The sequence below is a fragment of the Mixophyes fleayi genome, chromosome 1 (genome assembly GCF_038048845.1).
Source record: "Mixophyes fleayi isolate aMixFle1 chromosome 1, aMixFle1.hap1, whole genome shotgun sequence".
Classification (NCBI taxonomy): Eukaryota; Metazoa; Chordata; class Amphibia; order Anura; family Limnodynastidae; genus Mixophyes; species Mixophyes fleayi.
The window spans coordinates 448,345,136-448,368,357 of NC_134402.1; the positions used below are offsets into that span (position 1 = coordinate 448,345,136).

Sequence of the window (23,222 nt, forward strand, 5' to 3'; positions counted from 1 at the left end):
TACATTTAACAGCATAAGATGCAATATTCAAGTAGTGGTATTAGTCTTTTGTCTGTACAACATCTATCTATGTTATATTATACAGCAAATTCAAGGCGGTGGTAGTCAGTTTAACGATACTGACTACCCACAACTTACCATGACACAGATGAAGTGATGTGACGGCCCAATGTGTTGCCGACTAAGGAAAATGACGTCACGTCAAAACGCGACTCCTTTTAAAGCGCCGATCGACGGACCCGGCTGCCATTCATCCAATGTAAGTATTATTTTAGGGGTTTGGGTTAGGGTTAGGAGTTAAGGTTAGGGTTAGGAGTTATGAGTTAGGGTTAGGGTTAACCTTACTGTTACAAGTCCGATCCGTCCATTGGCGCTTTAAGAGGAGTCGCGATTTGACGTGACGTCATTTTCCTCGGTCGGCAACACATCGGGTCATAACATAACTTCATCTGTGTCATGTTAAGGTGTTTTTTTTCATGTCGGGGTAGTACTCTTTGGAATTGCCATGTCTTTGTAGTCGATGTTGTGGTAGTGAGTATCATTGAATGGTACTACTCCAAATCCAGGGACTATCACACCTCTCACGTCAGTGCCTGCTCCACTGGAGCTTACATTTACTTAGGCTGGGTACAAACTACAGGTTTTTCAGCTGAATATCAGGTCAATCACATGATAAATGCCCCAATATCGCATTAGTGTGTATGCTCCAATGATGAACGATTATCGTTCCAAAGCTCGTCGTATCTTTCAATTTGATTTTATAAATGGACTAAAAATCTTGTTCAATGATGGAACGTCGTTCCAATTCTGCAGTGTGTATGCACTGAGGACTTCCAGTGTCCATAGATCTCTATGGACTGTGCAGAGTCACCATCTGTTAAGCCAATGGTTATGACAGATGAAGAGCTCAGATTTGAAGGTAAATTTTATAAAATGTGTATAGTGTGTATATATGAATCAGCTGCTGATCGGGACTTTTTTTTCAGTTGTTGGTAAAATCATTAACGATATCGCATTGGTAGAAATTTTCTGTAGTGTATATCCAGCTTCAGTGGCGGAACTACCATTGGTGCAGCAGGTGCTATGCATCAGGGCCCATGGAGAAAATGGGGCTCGCTGCATGGGGAACTAGCGAGCTGTAGGCCCCGGTTCCCTCATCCCCGTTTCCCTGCACCAGGGCCCACAGCTCGCTAGTTCCACCTCTGCACACACTAGGGTCCATAGTTGCTACCAGTAGGCTTGTGGATCGTCTTAGGAAACCTATGCAAATATGGGTAGAACATTCAAACTCCACACAGCCCTGGACAGAATTTATTATTGTTTACTTCACAGGTACAGAGGGCATACAGTAAAACAGTACATAGCATTACATCACAATACAATATATACAAACAGTACATTAAACATAACCGAGCCAACAGCAAAGAGGTGCTAGGCGGCATATACCCTTTCACTATAACATGAGGAAAGAGGCATGAAAAATGGGGTGCAAAATAAGGAGCTGAGCCTGTACCCAAGAGGTTGGGCGTAGCAAACATGAGAAGAACCACTGATTGAGGAAAGGAGAGAAGACACAGGTGAGCTGGTTGCATAGGCATTGAAAGGAGGAGGACACAAGGGAAGAAGACCCTGGTCTTGAGAGCTTACAATCTAGTGGGGAGAGGCAGACAGATGGGGTGGCACAGTGTGGGTGAGTCAGTGTCAAGGGGGCAATAGGGTGATTTAGGAGAAAAGCTGGTAGGCATTAATGAAGAAATGGGTTTTATGTGCTCGTCTTGCCAGACTTAGCTATATTGTGATACTTAACAATGGCAGAATACCTGAGCTGTTGAATACAGTGGCAGTAGTCACAGGATCGCAGGTTCAGAGCTACAAAAGGGCCAAGTACCTTCTGTTGTACAGAGTGGGATTGTGGGTGTGAAGCCTGGAGTGGAAGGCAGAGAAGAGGGAGCCCGCCGCATAGCAGATACTATTAGTAACAGCCGGTGTCTGATGTGTGATAGATGTTTTCAATGCGTACTGTACATAGAGGGCCTGATTCATTAAGGAACTTAAATGCCGATATATGCCATATTTAACTTTGTGCATGCAAAACGAATCCTACGTCAGAGAATATACAGCAACGTCCAATTCATCTTCGATTGCAAAGGAGCCTTACTAGAGCCTATGATTTCATGGGCGAAACAGAATGGGGCATGAGAGTGTACCAAGCTGCATGCACCAAGGTCCAATTCAAGCTTTGGGCATCTCCAAGGTACATGCTTTTCTGTTGTATCACTTGCACCAGCTAGAGGTCTGGTCTAAGTGACGATTACTAGTGATGACGGTCGCGTTTGCATGCTAGAACATTTTATGTACAATAGACCATACTTGCCAACTCTCCCGGAATGTCCGGGAGACTCCGGCATTTTGCGAGAGTCTCCCGGACTCCCGGGCGAGTGTGGCAATCTCCCGAATTCTGCCCACTTGACTAGGAAGTGCCCCACTTCCTAGTCAAGTGGGCAGAATTAGATCCCAAACGCCGCGATTCCCGGTGAATCGCTGCGTTTGCGTCATGATGTCACAGGGGGCGGGGCCTAAATGACGCGATTTTGGCCGTCCCGCCCCCCATTACGCCCCCTTCCACTGGCTGGCTCCCGGAAGGAAGAAAGTCGGCAAGTATGCAATAGACACTAATAATATCCAAATAAATGTATTTTATTGAAAAAATAAATAAAAAGAAAACACTTTTTTTATGTTTTGTCATTGATGACTATATTATTTACAAATTACAGTAATTGAATTTCTTTTTTTTTCTTTTTTTCTTTTTTTGTTACTTTATATTCCACAGATGTATTCAAGTTTATTGTCTGTTAGAGCAGAGTAGACCTAGACCCATATTCAACTACAGACGTATCTTTACATCCACTCCTTGTGGACAGACGTGCGTATGCCCGATTTATACTCGTTTTTTTAAAACATATGCACAATATGCTCACTTTGCGACCTTAATGAATCAGGTCCACAATGCGTTTTTTTAGTGTATCTTCTTTGTACACAGGGGCGAACGCAGGGTTTAGAAGGGGGGGGTTCCGCTCCATTTCAGCGAGTCTGAATCCTACAGCAGCCACGGCGCTGTCAAGCAGCATCCACGGCAGTGCTGTATTATACTACAATACAGCACTGCCGCGGGCGCTTCTTTGACAGTGCCGCGGCTGCTGTACAGTATCGTTGGTTCCCGGAGGGGAGGGGTTTCTGGAGAACCAGAAACCCCCCCTGCGTACGCCACTGGTATAGTCCCATCACATAGAATGATGTAACACTGCTTTGTTTCATACTGTATTCCCCACCTTGTCCCTACTTTCACACTTTAACAGCTGCCAGTTTCCAGGACAAGAACCTCTTGACAAACATCAACAGCTTTTATTTCCACAAGAATATTTTTTTGCGAAACAAAATATTTGAAAAGCCTCCAGAAATCCTGCACCGCCCCTGTATATATATAATTTAATATACTGTGTATATATTGGTTTGACACAGTCTGACACAGGACTGTTTTTGTCTGGTTAAACTGTGGAGGATTTGTGGGAGACAAAAAGGTCAATTTGTTTTCTGTTTGATTTCGTTTGGACCGTTCAGGACCTCCTGATTTTCTGATGGAAACAAAATAAACATGGAATACTATAATATATATATGTATATAATAGTACATGATAATTCTGGAGTGACTGAAGTTGATCAAACACTGAGAAGTCAGCGTCCAGCCCTGTAGAATGTTAAAGATAAACAAACAGCAAAATGACTGGAATGCTTACTGCATTAAGACCTGGAATTTGGAACACATGGAATCATTCTTATCCCATTATAGGATTTTTGTTTCTTGTGTTGAAATGGTTTCTGCCGAGAATTGGACAGTTTGTTTTGCATACACTGTGGGTCTGGGCACTTATCTAAAAGTTAAATGGGTGGAATTTCCTTGAATCGTTGCCAGTTCTTTTCCATTTGGAAATGGATATTGTTCTGTATTTGCTAGATATCAGATAGAATGTCAGAATACTTCCTAAGAATTGAATTAAGCTACAACCATAAAATGTTGCTTTCCTTAGTTTTAAAATGATTAAATTGTCTGTCTAGCAGTGGAAACTATTCTGTTAATTTGTTGCCAACTTCGGACAGAATATATCCTTCCGATAATGCTCAGCTATTATGGCAGATTAAAAATAAATGTCAACAGTAAAGGTTACGTAGTAAACTGCAAAACATGTAGGCAAATGCGCCCAATTACCTATGTAGCCTATTCTTAGGTCGATATTCATAATGTGTACATGTTCATAATGTTTACATAGTTAAAATGTTGACATTCAAAATGTCTACACAAGCAAAATGTCGATATGTAAAAGGTGTACAGGGTTGTAATGTTGACATTCAAAATATAATAATTTTAAAAATATAATATATAAATAGATGTAAACAATAAAAATGGCAGTATATGCAAAAAAAATGGTAATACACGAAAAAAAAAGAATGGCGTGGAAAAAACAGCTTAATCGAAACTAGTGCTGCCAGTCTAGGCTGGGACTAGCAAAATTGTGGGGACAAAAATAGTGGGGTTCCCCTGATTTTACTATAACCAGCACTAGGATTTGCCAGCGTGGACTGGTGGCACTATAGCCGAGAAACCCGACGTGTGGTGTTCCCCTGCCATAATGCCAACCAACCCGAGGCTGATTAGCACGGGACTGGATTCCCTAAGGCGATCGGATCTGCAATACAAAATGCAGATCCACCAATGTTTAACCATTCCTGGGGTCATGAGTTCAATTCCCGACCATGGCCTTATCTGTGAGGAGTTTGTATGTTCTTCTCGTATGTGCGTGGGTTTCCTCCGGGTGCTCCGGTTTCCTCCCACACTCCAATAACATACTAGTAGGTTAATTGGCTGCTAATAAATTTACCCTAGTCTGTGTGTCTGTCTGTGTGTGTGTGTGTTAGGGAATTCAGACTGTAAGCTCCAATGGGGCAGGGACTAATGTGAATGAGATCTCTGTACAGCGCTGCGGAATTAGTGGCGCTATATAAATAAATGGGTAAAAATAAAAGCCCTTAGTTCAAGCCATGGGAAATCCCCATGTTATGTATATATGGTTATACACTCTTGGGGTTTTCCGGCTATAGTGCCACAAGCCCAGGCTTGGAAAGCCTAGTGCTGGTTATAGAGAAATCGGAGGAACCCCATGCATTTTATCCCTGCAGTTTTACTAGCATCAGCCCAGCCTGGCAGCAATAGGGTTGGTTAAGCTGTTTGGGGGAGGGAGAGGGGTTTACATGTATTGCCGCTTGTGTTGTGTACATCTATTTATTTATGTCTACATTTTGAATGTCGACATTGCAACCCTGTACACATCTGTACACCTATTACATGTCGACATTTTGAATGTGTAGACATTATAAATGTCGACATTTCATATGCAACCTTCTAAAATACCGTTCAGCGTATTAATTACAATATTAATAAATCATTTATTTATATAGCACTTTTCTCAATAGGACTCATAGCATTTCTCCTCATTCAAGTCTTACATTAATCATGAGTGAGGGGACGTTGCATTTTTATTAAATGGCATTTTTATGTGTTTACTACTTTGGTAGAAAGACATATTCCTGCCCCTATAAATACGGTTGGCACTCAATAAATAAATAATACAGTGTTGTTTTGTTAAAGGTTCTAATAATATAGATATATGTACTTAAAAAAAACTTTCACATTAGAAGTAAAATATATTAAATTAATTTAAAAAAAATCTGCATAAATACATAAAAATAAATGGGAGGAAATATTAAATAACACAAGAAATCAAGGCTATTTTTTTTTAATAGAACCTATAAGAACCTATAATCTATTTCTAGTTGTTTTACATTTTAATATTTCTCTTAAGGCTGGGAATCACTATACCAGCAGCCTTAAATATCAGTAATTTGATTTGAACTGAACAGTTCCCTAAGTGGTCAAATTATCATGCTTGATTTTGCAAAACCAATATTTTCTTAGCAATCCAATTTTTAAACGTGTGCATGTTGTATTGATCTGAAAGAGCTGTACAGAACAGTTACCTTTCAAAAACAATTCAGTCATGTTTTACTAGAATGTCCACTTAATGAATTCAGCGTTCACCAGTGCCAATCCTGATTAATACTTATTACACATTTCCATAAACATTATCAGTATTCTTTAACGAGGAATAAAATGTTGAAAGTCATTATATGGGGTGTATTTATCAAGCTCTATAAAATTGTAGCTAATGATTATGATCTGATTGGTTTCCTAGGAGTCATTAGAATTATCTAGAAGGCTTTAGCTATTTCTCAGGCCAATAAATGCAGAAATGTGCAGTCAAACTGAACTGTACATATAATTCCAATGTTACTTTGGAATAAGAGTTTCTCACTGACGTAATAGTGAATGTACAGGGGTCACACTATCTTAACCCTAGATACTCTTCCCAGTAACCCAACAATAACCAGAGAAGGCAAAAATAACAGTGCTGGTCCTACTGCTGGCTAGTTATTTTTGTAACATTTGCAATTCTTATATATCCACCCAATTATTAAGCATCCTGTTGTCAAAGTCGAATAGTTGGATGAATAAGTATCATGATTAATATTGTTTTACCGTGCGATTGCGAACAGTACGCCATGTGTCATGGCGCAATTGCACGATAAATAACACACGCATACACTCGCACTTACACATTCACTTGTATATAGTTCATATTTATAATAGTTCCAATTCACAGTTGTTTATGAGCAGAGGTTATTTGGTTTATAGTTAAATATTATAAGGTTATATGTACACATTAGTGAGATCTAAGGTTCAGGTCACAGGAAACATGTCATGTCTGGTATCATTGTAATCCCCTATTTATCCGCAGTTATCCGGTTCATTCGCCGAAAGGATCGCTCCTTGCGTATGCTAGTTATGGATGATAGGGGAAAAAATTATTAGAATGATATTGTCTGTGTAATGCTAATAGACCAGTTTAAACTAGTTCTTGGCGGGAACATTAGTATTCTTCTTCTGCAGAGCTGACCCCCACCCTTGGAGGTTGTTGTTTGAACTGACCTATGAACTGCAATACACTGGACTTTCCTGAAGCCTGAACCTGTGGAAACTTGCCAAGTCATCTGTATTGTATTTACTGTAGCACCATATGTATATATATATAATGTACCCTGAAATCAGCTAGTCAGTCACTCTGATCACAGTCTTCAGGGCTGAAGGACTGTCTAGCTGGATCCAGCAGAGCGTAGCACCGCGCAGCATATGCATCAGCTGTACTTATTTATTGAACTGTTATTCTTTTTGCTTTTGCTAAATAAATTGCTTGTGCTTTGGAACCACACAAACCGCATAGACAATGGTTATTGGAAAATGATGAAATAACTTTAATACTGTGCTGATTAACAACCCCCCCCCGAAAAAAAAGAAAAAGGGGGCAATAAGAAAACCTCACAGCACAGCCCTTTGGAATATATTAATGAATACTATACCAGTCAGCCTTGGACTTCAGTAGTTGGGTAAATAACAAAATAGACTTCGCAGATAGAAAGTGATATCACCACTAATGTTACTGTATAATGGACACCAAACAGCCTCTTTCCATTGTACCTAAAGAGGTAAATTTAACACACTAGAGATACATCATTATTAGCATTAGTATTTACATACAGAGCGCTAACATATAACGGTAGCCCAAATTAGCATATACTCTTAAGAGAAGTGTGGAAGACTTGATACATAATGTAGGGGGATAACAAATTATAATTTTCTTTATTTATATAGCACCAATCATATTGCACAGTTTCTGCCCCATTGGAGCTTGCAGTCTAAATTATAGCTACAATAAAGCCAGATGTACTAACTGCAGATATATAAATAACAAACTTAAGAGTGTTACTTCATCAGTTTCAAAGGAGAGTTTTACGATCTCTTCCTTTTGAAACTGTGACACAGCCTATGCAATATATGTCTTTCAATGTCCATTACAATATATTTGTAGGACAACCAGACCCCTTATACATAGGAGAAATATTCTCAACATATTCTGTATCCATAACTTTTATAAACATTTTATAGAGTCACATAATGGAGACCATACTAACATTACGATTACCGCCATAGAATATATTAAGCCAACTATACAAGGTTTAGGAAGTTATATGAAAGAGAAGTGGTTTTTAAGTTACGGACACTTATCCATCCTGTGGGATTAAACAACACTTTGGAATTTAATTTTAGATAATATTGGATATTATAGGCTAACATTTTTATTGAATAATTCACTATATTCACTTTATGTCAGGCTACATCATTATATGAGATTTATAGGTCATAATATATTATAACTATTTGTTTTTCTACTATCTAGTTAATATGTATTGTGTTTATGTATACATATTTTTATCTACCACTACATTAAGCAACCTTGTAGCCCCGTGGGCTAAAGTCTAGGTTTAGTTACCATAAGGTCGTAAGATTGCCTTCCCAAAGGAACTGGATGTGTCTGAACTAGTGTAAACCCTATATTATTATTGTCCTATTTACAATCTGTATTTAATTGATCTAAAGTTTTATTTTTATGTTTTTAGATATGTAATTTACTTATATAGGGGTTTAAGATTGTTTATTCACTGTCAGGCTCCGTATCCTCACTGATACTTGGTGCAGGAGACAGGCGCCTGCACCTTCTCGACAGTCGTGTCCCGTTGCCTAGCAGCGGATCGCTATTTCCGCTCACCTGTCGGCAGCCAGCATGTCTGACCGCCAAAATGTCCCTAACCCGATCAGGATGCACCTTATGGTATATAAAGCAGCCTCTGACACATGTCTAGTGCCAGAGTATTGATTCACTCCTGCTCAAGCGCTTCCTGAACTTCTGATCCAGTGTTCTTCGGTTCTGACTCGGCTTCCTGTTACTATTCTCTTGTGTTTCATTTTGGTACCTCGCTGCCTGGCTAGTTTGACTATTTGGCTTCACCTGACTTCTCTCTGGATCCTCCTTGTGTACGGCACCGCTCGTTTGGCTCTGACCTGGATTGCCTGACTACGACTGTATACTACTGTCACTACACCGGTGAATATCTTGGAGAACCATGACCTGCATACCCTCTGCAGCTAAGCCCAAACCCCCTTGCGGGGTCCCTGGTGAATACCGGGGGTGCGTTACACTCCGCGCCTTCCTGTTCAGTTGCGCCAATACCGGTTAGCGGCCATCTCTGCAATTCCGTGACATTTATTTTATTGATTTAAATGCCATAGGGCTTTAATAGAAGATCTCTATTCTTATTTAACTACACCTTATCACTACAGTAATGTGTACATTAGATCATTGCAGTTTCATCTGTTCATTCATTCATTGTGCATGAGTTATATATTTTAAAGTCTGTTAAATCTCTATAGTGGCTCCTCTTTATATCTATCTATATATATATATATATATATATATATATATATATACACAAGTCATGCATTTGGACCTAGCCCAGGCCTCCTCAGGGGAAGAGCGTTAGTTCCCGACGCAAGCGGCCTTTTTAATGTGTGTTCATGAGGTAAAATTACCTCACGAAAATGAGTTTGACCCCTCAACTCGTAAATTTAGCCTTTACTACCCCTCCCACGGGGGGAAGGGGGGATGATGGAAGTTAACTGACTTGACTATTCTAATTTGTTTGTCAAATAATGTCAGTATACCAAATTTCAGGTCAATTGGATGAGCCCTTTCTGAAAAAAATAGTTTTTTCCACACACACACACACACACACACACACACACACACACTAACGCACGCCTCTACACATGTGTGTTCGTGAGGTAAAATTACCTCACGAAAATGAGTTTGAGCCCTACCAAATTTCAGCCCTTTTTGAATTTTTTCCCCACACACACTAAGAATTTAGTAGGTCAGTGTATAACTCTGCCCAGCAGGTGGCGCTGCAACTTGTTTTTTTTCCCACACACACACAGACAGACAGACGCCACTAAGCATTTATATATTAGATATTGTGACAGGGCACCCTTGGGTGGTGCCCACATGGACATCAGTCACAGACAACTTCTTGCTGAAAATAGGACTTTTATTGTTCCTTCACAACACACTGCATACTTCCGTCAGGATGTCATTAGGCAACCTATCACTGGCTAGACATAAACCTCCTGTCTAGGCACTGGCCACTGTTTGGCATCGGTCACAAACCATAATGGCACAATACGGGTTTATAAAGTTGAGACTCCTCCAACAGCCTTAGATTGATGGACAGGTGTCCAACCTTGCCTTTAGAAGGAAGTCTCCACAGGTGCTCTGTAATTATCATTCATTGCAGATACTGCAGCTGTAATAAAGACACTTTCAAAGCATTTTAGTTAAATCACACTTTATACTTTTACCTTGTCACACATGCCATACACCTGTATGTCTTTGAACCTAGGTGCACTGCTATATTTGTGTTTAACCCGGTCTGCAGCCTTTATCTGCAGACTGTCAGCTAAATAGCTGATTCTTCACTTAGAGGCCTGCGGAAAACCATTTCCTATCTATGTATATTTATATTTACGCTTTTAATACATGTAGATATTTTGACATTTTTTTTAAATCTTTGCTTTCTGTGAATAACGTCAATCAGTAAAGCAGCTGATCGTTCCCTGATTGACAAGGTAATGAGCTTGGTAGCCCTTATAATTAAGGAAATTTAAAAGCCTTCCAAGAACAACGGATTGGATACTTCTTTGAGAAAATCACATCTGTGGCAAAACGCGTTAGTGGTTTGATTACTGCTTGTAATATGGTTACACTGTTAAGATTTGTTCTTTTATTTATTTATTCATTTTTTATGTGTTCTGATATTTTATTGCACAGACGATTGTGTGTATACTTCAGTCTGTTGGGTTTATTGCCATGCGGTAAGTAACATTTAGGCAGAGCATGCTTACACCCAATTTCAAATTAAAAAGTAAATACATTTGGATTTGGAACTATGCACATATTCCATACTCTTTTTTAAGATGAAACTTCGTCCGAACATGAATCAAACCATATCTGTTTTAAGCATAACAATGGGAGTAGTATTTATGGCTCTCTTTTATATTACAAAATGACCCCAGGGTATAAATATATTTCACCTCTATAGTCTCTACTATATCTATCTATCTTTACTACAATTTAATAACCCAAGTTACACAGTTGTATATTTCATATACAGTATGTACAACAAATATATATGTGGTTTACACCTTTGTACTTTTTTTTGGCATCACCTTTTCCATCACTTCTCTATATCCCATTCCCCTTGTTCAAATGCAAGTTTGCAAAATAACATATCAACGAAACAACTATTTAATCTATCTTATCCAGTACCACAAGAATAGTAAGTATCAAACCTCTCACAAAATGAGTAATGCATCTCCTGAGACATGTATGAAGAATGTATATTACTCACGTGATAGCTAAATTAACAGGTAGTGAGCAGGCCCATTACATTCAATGCTTCATAGATGCTTATTTTGTTTATCCAGAGGAAAAAAAACCTGAAGTTTTCTAGTGTGATAGTTACCAATTTAGCCAAATGGGAAAATAAAAACTTTCATGACCTCAAAAAGCAGGAATGAATTCTCTGGATCTACCACCCCCATGGGGACCTTTACTAAATATTCCTACACATACCATTTCTTGTAAATTTTCGAATGGCTCGAGTGGACATAACCCCCAAGATTGCACGCGTAGCAACAGGATATCATTTATGTTGATTTAGTATGCTAGGGCTAAACTGGCAAACATGCAATGTTCGATTTTGTTCTGACAGCACAAGTGTTGAAGCATACAGAAATAGCAGAGAAGGGACTGTCCAATTTGTCACGAACAGCACTCACGTGAGCCTGCGTGATGCGTGTGTGACACAGGGCTAACCAAAAAAACAACCACCTGGTCTGTCCAAAATGATTAAATCCTTCCCTATCTATGTCACACACTAGCTTTGCGGAAGCAACTATGCCGCCACCAAGGTTTTTTTCGGAAAAAAGCTGACACTCTTATTTAGGAAGCCTTCGGTTCTCCCTACAATTAATCTAGCACAATTTACTTTAATCAGAGTTCACATCAACGACAATGTTCTCCCCATTTCAATTATGTAGCGTCTTGACCAAACTGTCGCGTGAATTCGCAAGAATACAGAGACTTGAACTTATTAAGTGTAATTTAATATGGAAAATACATCCACAATGCTTAAGGTAAAACAGTTAATAAAAAGGCATAGAAATATAACGCAATTGTTTCTTATAAAATGAAAAGGGTAAAACACAGAATTGATACCTCACTTATAATCAAATTTCTGGTGCTGAGAGAAGCAGGAAAAATGGGACCCTCTTCAATCTCAAATTGACTATCTAGCTCAAAATGAGTCTATTTCATAAGGTTAAGATGAAAAATGTGGGGAAGCGCTGATAAAATTAGCACATTATTTATTCATAAATTTAAAACCCATTAAATTGGATACTATGATACAAATATATTAAAAGAAAGAATCATAAGGTTGTCTTAGCTGTAAATATATTGGCATCAACTCAAAGAAGAACAAGAACATTAATAAAAGACTTCCCCACGGTGCAAACAATGGCTTCTTAACTGTCTCAAAGTTTTCACATATGTTGTATTTCAGGGAGCTCAAGGAAAACAATACAGATGATTACCGCAAGTGCTTAAGAATTTCTAATGCCTATTTTTCCAGTGTGTTAACCCTCTAATAAAACAGAATGATTCATGCACAATGCTGTCAATTTCTTCTGAGTAATAGAAACTCCGGCTTTCTAGCAAATGGAAGGTCTTTCGAAGATCTGAAGTTTACAACGAATATTATGACACAAGCACTAGGAAACTTGGTTCCAGGTGAATGAAGTGGAAACATTAAAGGCGGAATTCATTAACTTAAAATTTTTATAAAGTGTAATGCGTAAAAATTGATGATATGTTTTATTTATGTTGAAGACTTAAGAACAAATAGGGCTTTAATTACGGTGGAGTATAGTTGTAGGGATAAGCATATGAATAAACATTATTCTAACCCCTCCTAAACTTGACAACTACTTAATATACAATTCTCTTTTTTGAGAACTTTAAAACATTCATAAAAGAACAAGTATTTAGCCTAAATTTACATTTTATACATATGCACGAAGAACGTGCAAATCAGTAAATGTGCATATTTAGAGCCAAGTTATCACGTTTTAAATCTGGAAATGCAGGAGCCAAAATTCTACCTTCACAAGTACAGTACACAATTGAAAACCCTACATATTCAATGACATTGCATCATCAAATACACATTTGTCATAACGTGGGAATGTTTAGCTGTTACAGCAAATGTGCATAGTTGACAATGTGGATATTTAAGCATATATTTGCTTATTCAAGTAGGAAATGGCTCTTTGCTTGGAGTTCTTCAAGCTTGGGTCTCGGTAGCAATCCTGTTATTAGTATTACAGTTTACAAACACTATAACATTGCGGCACGTAGATCGTGTTATCTGCCATCAATATACTTTGTTCTGGCATTAATCTCATAATTTGCTAACCTGATACACCCTTGGTTGCCTTCATATATCACTGTTGGTTAAGCTGTTGGCTCTCTGAGAACCCATAACAACTAGCACAACAAAATCTTGGCTAGCATTACTTGTTGAAACATATTTTGCTTATATAGATAATAATGCAACTGACACTTGCTTTTTTTACTGTACCTTAATATTGGGCTTTCTCCTAACTTGAACAAGTAACCTTATGTGGATATGTGTTAACTGGCCACCAGCACAATTCACATCCACAAAGCCTGGGAGTTTAAAGTCATCATTTGCTAATACCTTGGGATTCATGTCTTGAGTCTGTTTAAGATGTTGTATAGTTCTCTTGGCTGCACTCCAATCTCTATGGCAAGGCTTACTTACACGTCTGCAGAGAATTCCAATTGTGGCTGCAATAACTGGATTTGCAGTTGTTACCACTTACAACACTGCTTGTCTGTACTCTGTCAGGTAGAATATAGCAGTCATTGAGGAGGCATTGAATGCTATCTCCAGGGACTTCCATGTCTATCATGGTAACCCCTGGCCAGGATAGGTTAAAAAAGAAGTAAAAATGAAAATTCAAAGTATATAATTTCCCCCTGTGTGATAATCCCATTACACTACTTTGTTCTATTTATAGTCAATTAATGGTGTGATCTTCAGTCCAATACACCCCAAGTGACAGGAAACATTCTGAGGCCCTTGGAACTCTCTTGATTTGATGTAATCCAACTGATTTAAAAAAAATAAACAAAGAAATCTCTCAATCCACTGTGCAGAGATGATATCTACTAACCGAGCACTGGAGTCATGAGTTCAATTCTCGACCATGGCCTTATTTGTGTGGAGTTTGTATGTTCTCCCCGTTTTTGCATGGGTTTCCTCTGGGTGCTCCGGTTTCCTCCCACACTCAAAAATCATACTGGTAGGTTAATTGGCTGCTACTAAATTGCCCTTAGTCTCTCTCAGTCTGTGTGTGTATATGTTAGGGGATTTAACATATCCCCTACCATATACACATATTCACATATACACTCATTCACATTAGTCCCTGCTCCAATGGTGTAGGGACTAATGTGAATGAGTTCTCTGTACAGCGCTGAGGAATTAGTGGCACTATGTAAATAAATAGATGATGATAATGATGATGGTACTCAGAGGAGGTTTCCCCCATAAAATGTTCTGATGCTTACTGCACCCTGCCATATTTATAAATAATCTGTCTGTCTGTTTGTAGATGCTTAACATTTATTTGTTCTTTTGTTAATTATAACTAAAATCTAATCACTAACAAACTGTGTGCTGCTCTAAGTGCTAATTTATTTCTGGCTACCTATTCTGTTGTGTCTATGTATGTATTGCCCAAAGCCTGCTAATGAACTGGTCATTGTGGATTGGTATTGAGCATTGCATGAAAATCTGGTTGGATGATGTTTTTCGTACAGGCCAACACAATGTTGTCTTTGGTATTGCATGCAGTGTGAGCTAGACTGATGCCTTACAAAGCCAGCAAAGTGTCTTGAGTCAATGAGTGACTGGTAAAATGAAGAACAATCCATAAGGTCTGCTCTCCTTCCATCTAAGTTAGCTAGCACCCAGGAAATTCACACATCGTAGGATTCATTGCTGATAACGTTGTAATTTGGAACATTAGAGATAAAGTCCAATTAAATACTGCATAGTTTGCTTAATTATAAGTCAGTCTTATCTGAAAAATACTTCAACAGAGAGATTTACTTTCAGAACAGTGGAATCTGTAACCTCAAGTTCTCAAGTGATGACCAAACTACTCATTTCTTTTAATACCTTAAAATAATAATGAGAGTAGGCAGGGCTGGTGCTAGGGTCCATGGCGCCCTAGGCATTTTTACAAAATCGGCGCCCCCCCCTGCAAAAATCGGCCCCGCCCCCCCCCCCCACGAAAAAATCTGCTCCGCCCCCCCCCCGCAAAAATCGGCGCCCTCCTCCCTCCTCCCCCTTACCCCGTCTTTCCTTACCTTGTCTCACCACCGCTGCCTCTCTGCTCCGTCTCCTCCCCTCCACTCACTGACACTAGTGAGTGGAGGGGAGGAGACGGAGCAGAGAGGAGGTGGTGGTGAGCAATAGCCTCTTCCCCCCTCCCCGTGCATCTGAATGCTGTGCGGCGGCCGTGACAGGTATGGTCAGCGGTCGCTGCACAGTTTTAAAGTAATTTACCATTCTGTGGCGCCCTCCAGGCGCCCTCCAGAGCCCGGCGCCCTAGGCAAGTGCCTAACCTTGCCTAATGGGAGCGCCGGGCCTGAGAGTAGGGGGCATCAGGACTGCCTTTGCTATATGTGTTAAGTGTGTCTAAATGGAACACGGGACGACTCATGATTTTCCAGGCCTCCCGACTTGTAAATTTAAAATCCTTTAGCTGGTAGGAAAATTCTCTGCATCCCCATGTCACGGGCACTAGGAGTCTTTACCCAGGGATCACCAGGTGGTAGGCTTACCAGAGCAATGTAGATGGTAATAGTGTACTCTGGTAGCAGGGTGATCACGGAACAGGCAATGGTAGATGATGAGATGCTCAGGAAAGTCTATGACTAGCAGCACTGGTAATATGGAAGTATTAATACACGAGGAACTGTATGGACAAGGACACGTGAAAGGTAGTCAGTGGTCTGCGATAGCAAGTTATACCACTGCTATAGTGAGGAGGAATGTCCAACAGCAACGAGGAGGTGATGAGAGTCAGCGGTCTGCGGATAGCAAGTGGTACCGCTGTCTGAGTGAAGGAATGGAATCCAAGTGGAGGTATCCGGGTAGTCAGTGGTCTGCGATAGCAAGTTGTACCACTGCTATGTGAGAGGATACTGGAACAGGTGATACAAGAAAACAGGGATCAGTGGTCTGCCTTCAGCAAGTTGTACCACTGAATATATATGTGAGGAGGTGTACGGGGAGAGACTGCAACACAGGATGTACACGGGCACCTTAAACACGATCAACAATAATATGCACAATATATATAAATGACTGAACAGGTCTGCAAATATAGAAAGTCTCTTGAAGTAATCTAGCACAAGATAACACAGTCAATGATGGCAATAGACTCAGCGGATAGCAGACTCCAGAGGAGAACCAACACAGTCCAGCAAGGTATGCAATACACCAGCACAGTCAATGAGAAGTATGCATACCGTGGTTCAGAAGTAGGCAGTCAGATAGGAGTGCAGCGATACCTGAGCGGCAGGAGGCCGGCAGGATGAGAAGTCCCTGGAGGAAGAGTCTAGTAGGTGCAGCGCACAGGTAAGTAGACCAACAGGGACACGAATCCACAGGAATCAGTAGAACGTGGAACTGGACTCATGGAGGACCCAGGAGAATGGAGATGATCTAGCAGAGGAGTAGCTGATGAGATACGAATCCAATGCTGACAGGAGGGTAGAGATCAGCAGGACACAGGAAGGCGTGGAAAGCGGATCAGCAGCGGGTGGACGATAGCGCTGACAGCAGCAGCAGGGCTCTGCGGACACACGGAGGTAACCAGTAGCAACCAACAGGTACCAATAGCGATGGAACACGGGAGAGCAGAGTAGACCAGGAGCTGTTGATCATGAAGAGAAGCAGATGGTAATAATAGCAGCAGTCTCGAGGAAACACGGGAGAGATGAGATGAGGCTGAGCTGCACAGGAGCAGCGGATAGGAATCAGCTAATAGTCACGATGGTGAACACAGGCGAGTTGCAAGCTGGAGACTGTAGTGCACGGAGGCAGCGGATAGAAATCAGCTCACAGACTTGATGATGAACAGGTGAGTGAATGTGGAGAGAAGGCTGTAGTGCACGGAGGCAGCGGGTAGGAATCAGCAAACAGTCACAATGGAATATGATAGCGTTGAAGTGGTATAGAAGACTGTAGTGCACGGAGGCAGCGGATAGGAATCAGCAAACAGTCACAATGGAATATGATAGCGTTGAAGTGGTATAGGAGACTGTAGTGCACGGAGGCAGCGGATAGGAATCAGCAAACAGTCACGATGATACAGTTGATGGTAGAAGTGGTATGGAAACCACAGTAGTAGAAGTGGTTTGGAAACCACAGAGGTAGAAGTGGTTTGGAAACCACAGGAATCAGCAGCGCTGAATACACGAGGAAACATAGGAACACCTTCAGAGACTCATGGGGAATGAGACTCCAAGATCAGGCAACGTGGTGTTGACCACAGGTGCTTAATATAGGAAGTGTTGCCTGATCTGCCAATTGAGTTAAAGGGACATACACTGAAGTATAGGAAAGGGCTGCGCATGCGCAGACCCTCAGGATGGAGGACGGCCACGGTTCCTAAATGTCCGGGAAGAGGCACTCACGGTACGGTGAGTGACACCCCAGTAAAACAGGGCACGCCCACTTAAACATTACTCTTCCACCCTTTGATATAATTTAAATGATCACATCCCAGTAGCATATACACCATGGGTACATATTCTGAGCGCAACATGCATTTGTTTAAAAATAGGCTCAGCATACTCTGGAATCCACCAAGGAATGGATCGAAAGAGACGTGCGGTGATGAATTCAGATGTAGGTTTGCTCTTGTGTACTACACTAGACACTGCAGGATAAGTCCAATATACATTCGCAAAAGAACGCAACGAAAAAAAAACTATTGAATTAATGTTACCTGTTGGTAATATAAGCATTAATGCCAAATAGTTACCATTATATTAAATAAAACTGTGAAAACTCACTGATGTAACCATCTTGGCATCTAAACAAATCTTATTGACTTTTTTGACTGGGTGACTAAGGTAATAGATCAAGGGGGTGGGGGGGGGCATAGATGTAACTTATCTAGATTTTAGTAAGGCATCTGACACTGTCCCACATCGCATACTGTTTAATAAACTCAAAAGCTTGGGATTGGATTATAAGGTGTTTGAATGGACTTGTTCAGGATAGAAAACAGAGAGTTGTAGTAATAGGAATGCATTTACAGGAAAGGTTACCAGTGGAATTCCCCAAGGATTCATACTTGGACCAGTGCTTTCTAATATCTTTATTGATGACATTGCAAATGGTATTGAAGGGAAAGTATGCCCTCTTGCAGATGACACAAAGATATGCAACAGGATAGACACACCAGGAGGTGAAAATGAATGGTTATCTAGGTAGACTAGGTGAATGGGACTTGGGTCTCAAGACCCCAAAGACTAAATATAGTTTTAATTTCACTTTAATGGAAACTACTGAGGAGGAAAGGGATCTAGGAGTCACTATTTCAGGTGACTCAAAGGCAGGTAAGCAAAGTAACAAAGCAATGAGAAAAGCAAGTCAGATGTTTGGTTGCACAGGGAGAGGAATCAGTAGCAGAAAGAATGAAGTAATAATGCCATTGTATAGGTCATTGGTACAGCCTCAGCTAGAATACTGTGTTCAGTTCTGGAGGCCATATCTCCGTAAGGATATTGTCAAGAAAGCCCAGCCTGTCTCAGATACAGCAATCCGAACAGCTGGCCATGACTGGCGTCAACTTAGTTACTTAGCAATGACTACACCTTTTCTGCCACCACAAAGGATTTACTATGGTGTCCTTACATTCACCAAACCATTTATTAATGTTTCACACTTAAATCACATACACATGTAGCATGAGTCTCCCTGGGCTTTGCAAGTTCACAAAGAACACGGAGAACACACTAGATTACATTTATTTAATCTATAAAATGTTTCCAAGGCTTAGTTACAAAAGCGTTTGTAACAGGACATACAATAAGTTGCACAAATAAGTTTCAGAAAATAAAACGGGAAATAAAACCAGAGTCACTACTTACTAGTTAAGACTTGGGGGTAAATGTTTTAATGTCCGGATTCTTCAACTCCGGCGTGTTCATTGTCTTCGGTGATTAAATTTAAAGCGGCGCTGCATTGTAAAGGGAAGTTTCCCTTTACAATGCAGCGCCGCTTTAAATTTAATCGCCGAAGACAATGAACACGCCGGAGTTGAAGAATCCGGACATTAATACATTTACCCCTTGGTGTGTGTGTGAGAGAACACAATTGAGAAATATGGGACATTTCAGTCTTGATAGACCCCCTCATGAAAATGCACAATGTAATGTCTAAAGCAGAACATTTTAAATCTTTTTCAACATAGCTCTCAACCCCCCCTTTGGAGTTTAGCTGTCAATAAGGATATATTGATCTCCAAAATGTCAAAGCGCTTTTGAAGTGAGCTAGGTATGTCCTGAGATGAGGAATGTTCACAGGGCCTGAGTTCTCACCTCTGCTCGCTCGGCTTGGCTGGTCAGGTCCACATCCTCTGCCTACCAAATAAACTCCTCAGAGATGCTCATCTATCTCTTTCTGGCTTATTTCTAAAGATTATTGACACTTGCATAGGTTCAGACTCATGTCATTTAGCAAAGCCCGGAAAGATTAAAAGATCTTAATATTGTTACAAGCCAGATCTCGCGTCACCTTCTTCCTGTGTCCCGGTTCTTATGGCAACAACCAGGACATCACTTCTGGAAACGTCATCCCGGCCATCAAAAGGGCAATGACCAGGACGCTTTTATAATCAGCGCCGTATCCCAACATCTGTGGCAGCTGGGCCCGTGTGCAAATAGGTTTAATGAATTAATCACCTCCTGGGGGGCCAATTAGTCTGCATCAAGGCCCTAGCCCCTGATTGGCCACTTCTTGTATTTAAGGAAGGGAGGACTTCACCTCCCTGCCAGTATATATATTGTCTGTGTACTCCACTAGTGCTGACCTGTTCATCCTCTGCTATCCTGTGGATACTCTGCTTCCAATCTGATTTCTGTTGTGTCCTTTGGCTTTGACTTTGACCCTATTTGTATGCTGATTGCCTCTGACATCTGCTTGTTTATTGGATTACCCCTGTCTGCAACCTGCCCTGACCTTTGGTCTGTCTTCTGGTTACCCAGCTTGTTGCTGACCCACAAGCTTTGCCTGTCTTTGGTAATTGCTTTCTGCTTTCCAGTTATCCTCCATCCTGCGCTACGGTTATTCTGATAAGCTTTTACTACCTTAGAGTTAAGTCCTGGGAGCACCCGAGTACTTCTGAACAAATCCAGTTCTATGGAAAAGGTGAAGACCTCTATTAGCCTGGTTCTAAAATCTTATCAAGCTTATCATTAGCCGTGGTCTTAATAAATATAAGCAGAGAAGAGAAAGGGGGGACACGATGGAAAATTCCAAATGTATAAAGGATTATAACAAGTACAAGAGGGGAACATTCTTCAAAGGGGGAAAAGTAGGTTCGGAGGAAATTTATGGAAAAATTACTTTATAGAAATGGTAGTGAGTAAGTGGAATAGCCTCCCATCAGAGGTGGTAGAGGCTAATCCAGGCTAAAACATGCTTGGAACTGACATAAGGATATCCTTAAAAAAAAAAAGGATTTAATAACGTTGGAGGTTACCATAGGTTAAAAAATGGGCAAACTAGATGGGTCCTTATCTACCATCAAATTGTATGTTTCTATGTTTATTTGAAGCATGGAAATCCAATGGATGTACTAAACTACTGGTGCTCATAAAATAATGGGGCGCATTTAGTAAAACTAGTGCATAGGAAAAAGATGCTGTTGCTCATTTTAAACAATCATGAGTATGTACATTTTATACTGCCTTTTAGAAAATAAAAGCTACATTTTTTTAGGTGAATATGAGCAACACCATCGTTGTTCCCTCACACATTTCAGTCCATCCACAGGTGCTCATTCCATCACGGTACCTATCTTGATGTCCAAGTGCATAAGTGGTCTTATATATATAAAAGTAGACTGTGCCCATTTACTTTGTAATTGTCCTTTATTGCAGTCTTCTTCTCTGTCAACTCCAACTCTGCAATCTGCATTCATTTTGGATCCCAGCCATCCAGTTTTTACTAACGCTGCTCCATCCTGGTGATCGGGACGGACCCAAGAGACAAGTATCTGTTAACAAGAGTCAGCATTAAATGAGTGAATGAATCATCATCACAATAATTTCAATAGATTTGTTTATTTAGCTTGCATTGTGTCCAACTTAGAAACTCAATTTGGATACTGCAGAATTTTCACTACTGTGAATGATGTTGGGTGTCACAATTCAATGCAGAAATCACAGCTAAGGAGCACAGAGTATGGTGAAACACACAATTTTTATTGCTGGAAGGTACAGACCGGATGGTGTAGGAATGAGGATTGTAGGGAAATGCAGAAAGCAAATACCAGGAACACGGCTGAGGCAGATAAACAGGAAATATGAAGAAATCCCATGGAACGGGTGAACCAGGAGCACAGCAGGGAACAGGGAATAGGGAATAGCACAGCAACAGGGAGCAACAGCTACAACAACAATGACCAGCACAGGAGAAGAAGAGAGGCAGGTATAAGTAGGGAACACCCAGGTGCAGGAGATAATTAGTGAGACAGGATAACCCCTAGTAATAACAAAGGAAAAAGGCCCAATAGCAGCACCTCTGATGAACAGAGGTACTGCCAGATAGCATATTAAAACAATAAAAAGCTTGTGATGCAGAGGGCTGCAGACAGATCCTGACATTGGGTTAGCCTGTTTTCTCGGTTTAATGACATTAAACAACAAGTCAACTAAAGTACAGAAGCAATAAAGTTTTAACATCTATTGAAAATTATGAGACTACTGTCATTGTTCAAGAAACAAAGGTATTTGGCATTTATTCACAAACAATAACTCTACAAAGTTAGTATTTCTTGCAGACCCGCTGCCTGTGGTAAGGGTTCCTTATAATTAAATGTAGTTAACTATCATTAAACTCATTATTGTGTTAATTAAATGTATACCATATGATAAAACAATATATACTAAAAAAATTCTATGTGTTGTCTTCATGCTTGCTGTAGACAAGTTGAATGTATGAGTTTAGCTTCATATAGAAGTGTGATACACATATGTCACCATATGCAATGAGCTCAATGGAGAGATGAAAGTGGTCACTTGCAGAATTCTATTCAATTCAATAACTGGAGTCCTGTTTTATTATTACATTTTTTATGCATTTTTCCAACCTTCAGTGGGATTTTGTTATATGGAATCCTGTTTAACACCTCAGAATCAGAGTCCTATCCCTACTCCAAACAGAGCCACGCAGAATAAATAGACCTTAGTCATCCCAACATTATTTATAGAGAACAAATTCCCCAAAACGCAAATTTGCAAATACAGTGCAAATTATTAATTTTGCAGAATAGAGAAGCCACAGTGGACGTTGAAGATTGTATTCGTTACTTCCCAGCTCTGCTAATGGTCTGTTTGACGGCAAATTTTGATGTGCACAAAATTTCACCATTGGTTTGCTCACCCCTTCAATAGTGTGACGCTCCTAAAAGAAAGAAACACACCAAGGTTCTTTTTTTTCCTTATGTGAAAGAGAAAAAATAGACCACCTGTATTACAAATCCCTTTTACAACTGGCTGTATGGAAATGTGTCTGATTTTAGGTAACACACGTGGATTTTATTGTTTATGGTGGCACATATAGACTGAAACCTCCACCCAGCTCCTCCCCTGATGGGAGGAGCCTGGTGGATCAGAACGTGTTGGCCAGATGTATGAGTGCGCCTATATACTGCATGCACCAAAGATCTTGCTTTGCAGTCATGGCAATGCTACTTACATGTTACT

General features: G+C 40.3%; 1 long non-coding RNA gene across 1 annotated transcript in view; it reads right to left on the bottom strand.

The window, feature by feature from the left end:
• Positions 1-9,791: 9,791 nt before the first annotated feature.
• Positions 9,792-23,222, bottom strand: part of LOC142101845 (uncharacterized) — a 464,827-nt gene continuing 451,396 nt past the window's right edge. Inside the window, exon 2 of the long non-coding RNA XR_012679152.1 lies at positions 9,792-9,857. This is a non-coding gene — a long non-coding RNA (uncharacterized LOC142101845). The remainder of the gene's footprint in view (positions 9,858-23,222) is intronic.